Below are 11,038 nucleotides of genomic sequence, written 5' to 3'. Positions count from 1 at the left end.
TTTTAAAATAGAGTCAGTTTAACAGTAAAACTGTTTTTAAACAATTGTCTTTTGTATATAAAAAAAAACATTATCGTTTCCCCGCTTCTCATAGCAGATATAATAGATTCGATGCAAAGCAAGTAATTTAACTTTTAAATTGGGTATAATCTCTGTATTTCGTGTTTTAACAAGAATAAAAATGACCAACATTGATGGAAAAAAAATACATCAATTTCAATAATCTTCCTGCTCCTGTATCAGTTTTATTCTAATGATATATTCAAGTATTTAATCAATTCAAAATTTTAATAAAAAATATTGGTGCCCTTTGGTTTCCCGATCTTGACTTTATCCTATTTAAAGGTATAATGATATAAAAAAAAATCCCAGTACATGTATTTGTTCCAATCGAAGGCTCAAAATTTTTAAAACATTTCTTATCAAGATTAGCACTTCATTTCAAATCAAAATAATGTTGTTGCTGAATGGTGTAAAGTTAATCGTCAATATCAAACTCTACCTCCATTTTGTCATCAGTGACAACATATCAAAATTTGAAAACCTTTGGATGAAAGGTTCATAAGTCATCGCATGGAAACGACTGGAGAAGCCCGCCCGCTCGTCCGCAGTACAACAATAAATCAATAACGGGACTGGAAATCCGGTAATAAAAATAGCAAGTCATTAATAAATGTAAAATAAATCCGGTTTACTGTCACATTCGGACATCCTCATGTTTATGTCGTATACTTGTAAACTGGTGTTTGTCTTTGAGTCGCATTTTGTTTTTACTCAATGCCATCAGCGGTGCGTCAGCACTGATTTTTGAAACTTGTCAGCAACAAGGCTGATATATACCTGATATATAAGTTTTATAAAAATCTGGCAAGAATTGTACAGAGCTAACAAGACCGGACGGAAGGACGGACGCCCGGTATTTCTATGTCTACGTCCCCATCAACGCGTCGCGCGGGGACAAATATCCAACGACATCTTAAAATCATTTTGAATTTAGATTCATATTAATTTGCACTTTGGTCTTCGGGGATGGGTGTGTTTTTGGTGTTTTGAGTTAGACATGATGAACAGGCCTGGTACAAATGGTAAAAAACTCACCTTTTCACAAAGTGGGGAGACAAAACGACTCACAGACGGTTAGCAAAGGTGCCTTTTTGTGGAGGGCATATTGGTCACATAGGCGTTGGGAAAAGCACGAGAGTATTCACAGTCTTATAAGGAGTTTTTCTAACAAGTATACAAGTGTTTATGTAAATTAAAAGGGTTGCTATTTCTTTATTTGCATAAATGGAAATGTGGGATATACACAGCAACCGGCCAATTAACGACAATCAAAACCAAAGACATATAGATAACACGTGACTAATGCAGGATGGACAAATATTGTTTTACTGCTAATCTGTTACAGTAGTTTTAGTAAAGATTCGTTGGTCTCTTGAATATGAAGGTTAATAAGTATATTTAGTATAGCAAGTATTAAATCTATCAAATTACAACATCACATGTTCACAACAATAGTCATATTTAAGCTATAACAGCAACATAGTTCAGTCTCCTAGTACGTATTTGTTAGTCTTGAAAAAACTCAAACCATTATGACATAAGGAGATGTGATACGATTGCCAATTAAACAACTTTCCATCAAAGACCAAATGACGTGCATGTTAGCTTGCTATATTTGAGATCTCCCAATTACCACCCCACTATGAACTGCTATTACAAAGAGATATTTGGTCACCAAATGATTTATAATAATTTATAAAATAGAACATCATTATATATGCTAACATAAGTTGTGTTCCCTTGGCAAAATACTGGAATCATATTGTTTTACCAGTGTCCTTTCGACAGTCCGTCCCGCACTTACTAGTATATGTTTATACGGCTGATTTCGTAGGATTATGTACAGTTTTTAAGCTTAAACCTTTAAATGATGTACCTGGTGTCAGTACATACACTAAAGATTCGCATCTTGTCAATTTTTTCTTTTTTTTTATGACAGGTTGCTAAATTTGGCAGTTTGAAATATATTGCGCCGATTTATTTTTTACCTATATTGAGGGTGCATATATATTCTCAAGATCATTTTTTCTTAAATAATTTTTCACGAACGACATAATGTTGAACTCGGTGTATTTGAGTGAAATTTTGCATACACTTTGCAAGGTTTGTCCGACTAACTACGCACATAACCCACACGTTTACATCATACAGAGTATCCTTTATTTAGATTGTGTATTGTACCAGGATGTTGATTTTCTTTTTAATTTTCACAACTAACAGAATGTTTAACCTTTCTTGACTGCTGCACCAAATGTGTTTTTCAGACACAACAATTCAAATTACACTGTATCGTCCTGTAAATGCATGAAATATTTGCCACCGGACGTTGAGCAACCACCAATCAATCAATTCAAATTGTACCTCAATATCATTGTTTACCAAATTACGTTATTCTGTAACGTCACACGTTTTCTATCGAATTCTAAGCGTATCGGTCAACTTTGAAGCAATGTATATAAAAAACAAGGATGATGACATATGTGTTTATATATGTATAAAAAAATAAGAGGATGCGGTATGATTGCCAATGATACAACTCTCCACAAGAGACCAAATGACACTGAAATTTACATCTATAGGTCACTTAACTGCCTTCAACAATGCGCAAAGCCCATACCGCATAAGCTGCTATAAAAGGCCCCGAAAATTACATATGTAAAACAATTCAAACGAAAAAACTAACGACCTAATTTATGTACAAAACAATGAACGAAAAACAAATATGTTACATAGCAACAAACTGAATTACAGGCTACTTGACTCGGGACAGGAACATACAGAATGTGGCGAGGTTAAACTCGTTTAAAGGTGCCAACCCTCCCCCTAACCTGGGACATCAACTGGACCCCTGTTGTGTTCACTTATCGCTACACAAATGGTGCGAAGCTTCAGATGGAATGGCGGACCAGTTTAACCTGGGACAGTGGTGTAACAGTACAACATAAGAATAAACTGTAGAAATCAGTTAAAAAAGGCTTAACTCATCAGATGGATACAAATAGAATACATATAACAAAAACAGAGTGGACGTGGAAGGGTACTTATACATCCCAACAACTAAAAGACTTTAAGTATAGATCTTAGAGTACTCGCAGTTACTGACAGCTAGTTGAAAGCTAATAACAACTAATACAAAAAGCATGCATCTTAGATGCATGGATTCAGTATACAATCCTGGATATTATGTTAGTTTTTAGTCTTTCTCTGTATAAAAGAACAGAGCCATCTATTGAAAAATTAAAAAAAAAGATAAAACAAGGCATTTTCCCTGTGTAAATTTGTCGTCAAAATTGACGTTTCTAATCAAATTTACGAAAAAACAAAAATGGTGACCCCTATTTTTTTTTATTACATATTCCGATGTAACTCGATTCAAAGTACAAGTGTGCAAAAAAATTTAGAAATCGGGAGATATGCCATTCGGTATCGTGTTATCTTGATATATAAGTACACAGTTTTGGATTATGAAGAAAAATTGCCCACTTGCAAGGGAACACGAAACTGCATTGAAAATAAAAAAAAAAAATGGAAAAAAATTAAACATACAAACCTAGGTTAGAAAAAGACACTACTTTTAAAAAAGAAATAAAAAAAATAACATTCAGAGATAAAATCATGATAATTTAGTGCAAATAAAAAAGACGTAGATAACTAGAATGACATCTTCTATGAGGGTGTGAATGGAGTTTACAGAATAGAGAATAAAGGGCTAAAACATAAAGAATAGAATAGAAAAGAAAAGAAAAGAAAAGGATAGGCCAAAAATTTAAGAATAGAAATAGAGAATAATGGGCAAAATTTATATAGAATAGAGAAAAAATCGCGTAAATAATATTAAGAATTGAAGAACACCCACCTCCCTCCTTTTCCGGACCCTCTTTTATCCTATGACTGTTAAAAGAAGCGCCGTAATTCATAGGAACAAATAAATTTGAAATATATTATTTTCTCTCATCAAGTCTTTTGTATAGTTAGAAACATTGTCAACTAGTTATACTTATTATTAACAAGAGTGCACACGCTGAAATGTCTCGCCTTCTTTACTAATCATTGATATTATGTTGATAGTCCTAAATATAAAGCTTTATTACAACTGTCACATAAACTTAACATTAACCAAGTAAACTAAACATTGACCAATGAACCGTGAAAATGAGGTCAAGGTCAGATGAACCATGCTAGGCAGGCATGTACAGCTAACAATTCTTCCATACAACAAATATAGTTGACCTATTGCTTATAGTTTAAGAAAAACAGACCAAAACACAAAACTTTAACACTGAGCAATGAACCTTGAAAACTAGGTCAAGGTCAAATAAAACCTGCGTGACTGACATATAGATCATAAAATATTTCCATACACCAAATATAGTTGAACTATTGCATATAGTATTAGAAAAAAAGACCAAAACTCAAAAACTTAACTTTGACCACTGAACCATGAAAATGAGGTCAAGGTCAGATGACACCTGCCACCTAGACATGTACACCTTACAATCATTCCATACACCAAATATAGTAGACCTATTGCATACAGTATAAGATTAACAGACCAAAACACAAAAACTTAACTATAACCACTGAACCATGAAAATGAGGTCAAGGTCAGATGACACCTGCCAGTTGGACATGTACACCTTACAGTCCTTCCATACACCAAATATATTAGACCTATTGCTTATAGTATCTGAGATATGGACTTGACCACCAAAACTTAACCTGATCACTGATCCATGAAATGAGGTCGAGGTCAAGTGAAAACTGTCTGACGGGCATGAGGACCTTGCAAGGTAGGCACATACCAAACAATAGTTATCCTATTACTTATAATAAGAGAGAATTTAACATTACAAAAAATCTTAACTTTTTTTTCAAGTAGTCACTGAACCATGAAAATGAGGTCAAGTACATTGGACATGTGACTGACGGAAACCTCGTAACATGAGGCATCCATATACAAAGTATGAAGCATCCAGATCTTCCACCTTCTAAAATAAAAAGCTTTTAAGAAGTTAGCTAACGCCGCCGCCGCCGGATCACTATCCCTATGTCGAGCTTTCTGCGACAAAAGTCGCAGGCTCGACAAAAATGAAATTGATATCTATTCGTTATTTCATGAATCACAGAGTTAAGTTTACTATTGCATTCCAAGAATAAGGGACAAAAAATAACGGACAGGAAATCACATGACAAAAAAGTCACGATTTACAATAAAAGTTACGTACATATTAAATTTGATTTTCATTATTTACAATGAACAAGATTTATATTTGGGTAGTTCATTTTATGACTTTGATTTAACATAGTTCTAGTCTTATTTCTATTTCAAAAAACAACGGCAGACATTATCTGTTAACAAAGCTCTGTTCATTACCGGTTAATAAGTTAAATAAAATTTTAGAGGATTGCAACACAATTTCATATAGCAGTCCTAAGTATGAAATCGTTCAAATTATAATGGCATATTGTTATTCTAAACTGTTTCCCAAAATTGATCGCCCTGAAGATCATAAAAAACAGTTTATTAAAATAAAGTATGTTAATAAAGGTTTTGATTTTGTAAATATTGCCGGTATTTTTAACGACCATTCTGTTAAAGAACAAATTCCGGGATATTTTGATAATACTGAGCTCCCTCTTATTTGTTATATTTACAAGAAATCTACCCGGAAATTTGTGTTTAATTATAGTCAATTGTGTAAAGATGTTAATATCAGTGAAAATACACCTACTTCATGTAATTGCAGTAATTCCGAATACATTTATGGACCCATTTCCCATGTTATAACAGGAGATCTTAACATCGTTCAAGACCGAGAGTTAAAATCATTCCTCAGTAAAGGACCTAAATATCGTCCCCCGTCAATTATTAATTGGAATGAATGTCGTAATATCATCCACGACTCACTCCATACTTACTGTTTGAAATGGATAAAACGGGAAAAAGCTGACAAAAAATCTTTGGACTCTTTTTTTAATTCAGTAATGAACATAGTTGATATACGTATTCAACATTTTAAAGAACATTTTACTCTTAACAATAACCACAATAAACCTATTTCTCGTATCAAACATAAACTAAAAGAACTAGCCAAGGAATTTGTTTTTTTCCCGGCCGATAAAGCTGCTAATAATATTATTATTGTTTGACGTAAATTTTACATTGAGGTTCTGAAAAAAGAAATCACCAATTCACCAACATTCCAACTGACTCCATTTTCAGAAAACGACATCTGTAACAAACATAAACTTTTAGCTACCGCTTTACAAGCAGAACCAAATACAATGAAAGTCCCAACTATGTATTGGCTTCCGAAGCTACACAAAACACCTTACAAATATAGATTTATTTCGTCTTCAAGCCATTGTTCCACTACTAAATTGTCTATTCTTCTTACCAGTACACTTGGTACAATCAAAAACCTGATAATAAATTGTTCAAATAAGGCCTTCGAAAATAGTGGAATTAATTCCTTTTGGAGTGTCAAAAACTCGTTGGAAGTACTTGATAAATTACATGCATATATTGGTGATTTTGAATCTGTTCAAAGTTTTGATTTTTCTACCCTATATACCACATTGCCTCACATTCTCATTAAGAAAAAAATCACACACCTAATTAAATGGGCATTTAAAAAGTCAGAATGTGAATATATATGTTCAAACTCTTTTAGGTCATTTTTTAGTAGCAATAAACAAAAAAACTATGTCAATTGGACATGCTTTGATACTATATATGCCCTTGAATTTTTACTAGATAACATTTTTGTTCGCTTTGGAGATTCCGTATATCGTCAGGTTATCGGAATTCCAATGGGGACTAACTGTGCACCACTTATTGCGGACCTTTTTTTGTATTGCTATGAGTTACAATTTATGACAAAAATCAGCAAAGACCCATCGAAACAACATCTGATACACAAATTTAATAATACTTTTAGATATTTGGATGATATTTTGGCTCTCAATAATGACGACTTCAGTATGTATACTAAAGAAATTTATCCTGTTGAACTTTAAATAAAGCTAATACTAACAATGACCACTGCCCTTTCCTCGATCTTGATATCTATATCATTAATGGAAAGCTTAATACTAAAATATATGATAAAAGAGATGATTTTTCATTTCCTATCGTTAATTATCCATTTTTAGATGGTGACGTTCCCTTGTCACCATCTTACGGTGTTTATATATCTCAACTTGTACGATTCGCTCGTGTATGTAACAATGTTTTAGATTTTAACGAGAGAAATTTATGTATTACTGAAAAATTATTACACCAGGGTTTTCGATATCACAAACTATAGTCAAAACATTTACTAAATTTTATCATCGGTATAAGGACATCATTCGTAAATATAGCTCAACATGCAGACTTCTTATACGTTCAGGTATTTCACATCCAATTTTTTATGGAAATATTCTTTATAAAGCACAAAAATGTCAGTATTCACCTCTGAAGCTAACAAAACCTTTAAATAGACTTATTAAGAAGGGATATAGTTACGATACTGTTGTCAGGTCATTAAAGATTGCATATTTTGGCGTTAATATTGATTCACTTATAGGGTCTTTGCATCGGCAATTAACACAATTATTTAAAAACCAGTTGTTGGCATGACACGGGTTATGTTCTTCTCATATATGTTATGATGGTATGATACTAAATCCCTAACGGGAAGGATTGTGTCTGATATTCATATGATGAAGACATAATCTTTCAATCAGTTTAATTGAAGTCTGGAGCTGGCATGTCAGTTAACTGCTAGTAGTCTGTTGTTATTTATGTATTATTGTCATTTTGTTTATTTTCTTTGGTTACATCTTCTGACATCAGACTCGGACTTCTCTTGAACTGAATTTTAATGTGCGTATTGTTATGCGTTTACTTTTCTACATTGGCTAGAGGTATAGGGGGAGGGTTGAGATCTCATAAACATGTTTAACCCCGCCGCATTTTTGCGCCTGTCCCAAGTCAGGAGCCTCTAGCCTTTGTTAGTCTTGTATTATTTTTAATTTTAGTTTCTTGTGTACAATTTGGAGTTTAGTATGGCGTTCATTATCACTGAACTAGTATATATATTTGTTTAAGGGCCAGCTGAAGGACGCCTCCGGGTGCGGGAATTTCTCGCTGCATTGAGGACCTGTTGGTGACCTTCTGTTGTTGTCTGTTCTATGGTCGGGTTGTTGTCTCTTTGACACATTCCCCATTTCCATTCTCAATTTTATTAGGTTATTTTTTACTTATGTGGATCATTTCGTTCATGGTATTCATCTGCTTGGGTTGTTGCATGTCTCCTCTCTACTCTGACGTCTTGGGTAGCATTTTTCATGTCTGTACTTTTGTCTTTGTGTTGTAAACGTTCACACTTAGTTTTTTGTGGAAATGGTTATTGAGACTTGGTTGATAAAAACAAAGCACTCAGTCTGTCATAAATTAGTTTTGGTACAATCTTAGTGCTAAAGATTAATCTCATCTGTTAAGAGTGTATCTAGTAGCAAATTTAGAAGGATTGACAGCCTTTAAACTCATGTTGCGCTTGCAACCCTTAGAGTACTCTTTACCCTGCTCGGAACGCTCGGTTAATTTTTATTTGATCTACTTGAATCGTCTTTGAATTCTCATAGCATATGATATATGTCAACATTCTTTTTTTACTGAAAACTTTACAGAAAATTGCAAAAGTGGCCAGGGGCACCCCAATCTTTATCTTAGTTAATGAAAATAGCAACTGCAGTTTTTTCCAGCGCATAACTGTTGTCCTAACAAACTAGAACCTAAGTTCACCAAACTTAACAAGTAGATGCATCGCAGGAAAGCAGTATTTCACATACCCCCCCCCCCCCCCCCCCAAAAAAAAAAAACAAAACAAAACAAACAAACAAACAGGTCATTAAAGATTGCATATTTTGGCTTTAATATTGATTCACTTATAGGGTCTTTGCATCGGAATTCCACACATTTATTAAAAAAAACCAGTTGTTGGCATGATACGGGTTATGTTCTTCTCATATATTTTATGATGGTATGATACTAAACCCCTAACGGGAGGGATTGTACTTGATTTTCATATGATGAAGACATAATCTTTCAATCAGTTTAATTGAGGTCTGGAGCTGGCATGTCAGTAACTGCTAGTAGTCCTTTGTTCATTTATGTATTATTGTCATTTTGTTTATTTTCTTTTGTTTCCTATTCTGACATCGGACTCGGACTTCTATTAAACTGAGTTTTACTGTGCGTACTGTTGTACGTTTGTTTTTTCTACATTGGCTAAAGGTATGGGAGGAGGGGGGAGATCTCAAAAAACATGTTTAACCACGCCGCATTTTTGCGCCTGTCCCAAGTCAGGAGCCTCTGGCCTTTGTTAGTCTTGTACTAGTATACATATTTGTTTAGGGTCCAGATGAAAGGACGCCTCCGGGTGCGGGAGTTTCTCGCTGCATTGAAGACCCATTGGTGGCCTCCGGCTGTTGTCTTCTCTATGGTCGGGTTGTTGTCTCTTTGACACATTCCCCGTTTCCATTCTCAATTTTAAACATACACAAACACAAAATAAATACAATACTAAAAATCACTGTTGCTAGTACCTGGACTATGACATGCGACCCCCAATGCTAGTTAATACGGGTGCAGTACTAGTTCACAACTTATGTAGATATAAGAAGATGTGGTATGAGTGCCAATGAGACAACCCTCCATCCAAGTTGATTAGTAGATCGATCATGAAATGAGTGTGCGTCTCTTGCCAAAAGCAATTCACTTTAACATTTCTTTTTACATTTGAGCCACCTGTGATTTTTTTATTTTTGAAGCATTTTTTACAATGTCTATTAATTTATGAAATAACCTCACATTTTGAATAGTCATTTGAATATATAGGAATTCGCATTGATAGATTTTTGCAGATTTGCAACTTGCATAATTAACTATTTACAAAGTAATTAAATTATTAAGGTCACGTTTGGTACCCAAAGAACTAAAACTTCAATAGTAAAACCTTTAAATTGAAGTTTAACCTGCATAGGTATTACAACATCGTGAACGGAGGAGTTGTATGTAAAATAAAAAATGTCGTATGATAGCCAATGGGACGAATACTTTTATCCGTTAGGGACCAAAGGAATTAATATAAACAGCTTCAACGATAAGCATGATGCGAGTTAAAGATTGTAAAATCAGAAATGTGCCTAGATATATATTTAGACACAGGGGCTTGTCACCGTTTTTGTTTTATTTTTTTATTGGAAAATATTCTTTAATATTCAACATATTTAGAGTTTTAAACACTTATCAATGCGATTTAACAATAACGGTAGTTTATGTATGTTGCCCCTCTTTCCTTATTTTCCGCCTGTATGGAAAGCAAGTACAATGATACATGTTTTAGACTCGGCTGTTAAAGGACAAATGATAAATGTAGTTATTTTTAAGACTTCGCGTAAAATATGTATAAGAAAGAAGTGCAAGATTTTCCATTATTCAAACAAGAATCATATGCATTTCCGCTAAAACTATAAGTCTAGACTTCGTCTTGTTGTACAGGGTACAATTGCCTTATATTTTTAAAAGATATGTTTTCCATGATACGAGCCCCTATCAACATTAGTGTAATATGTATTTTGTCGTTTACAAATCTTCTTGAATAATGTTAAAACAAATTTACTTCGTCACATCAATTTTGTGACTTAAATAACCTTCAATCTTGTTTCAATGTTATTTCAATTGAAATGTGTGCAAAGTATATGTTTAATGCAATTATTGCAAAGAAAAAAAAAAACCAAAAAAAACCCCAACTTATAGATAGAAAAAAAAACAATTCCTGTCAAAGTACATATGAAAACTGAATTTTTTTAGAATAAAATAGGCGGTAAATGAGATATCGAAGGACTGATAGTTCGATAACTTATTTTAGTTTTGCGTATTTAAAAACAACACAATCAAATGACAACGGGAGCATTGTTTTCAGAC

The sequence above is a fragment of the Mytilus californianus genome, unplaced genomic scaffold (assembly GCF_021869535.1).
Source record: "Mytilus californianus isolate M0D057914Y unplaced genomic scaffold, xbMytCali1.0.p SCAF_8, whole genome shotgun sequence".
Taxonomy (NCBI): domain Eukaryota; kingdom Metazoa; phylum Mollusca; class Bivalvia; order Mytilida; family Mytilidae; genus Mytilus; species Mytilus californianus.
Note: the sequence above shows the minus strand (reverse complement) of the source record.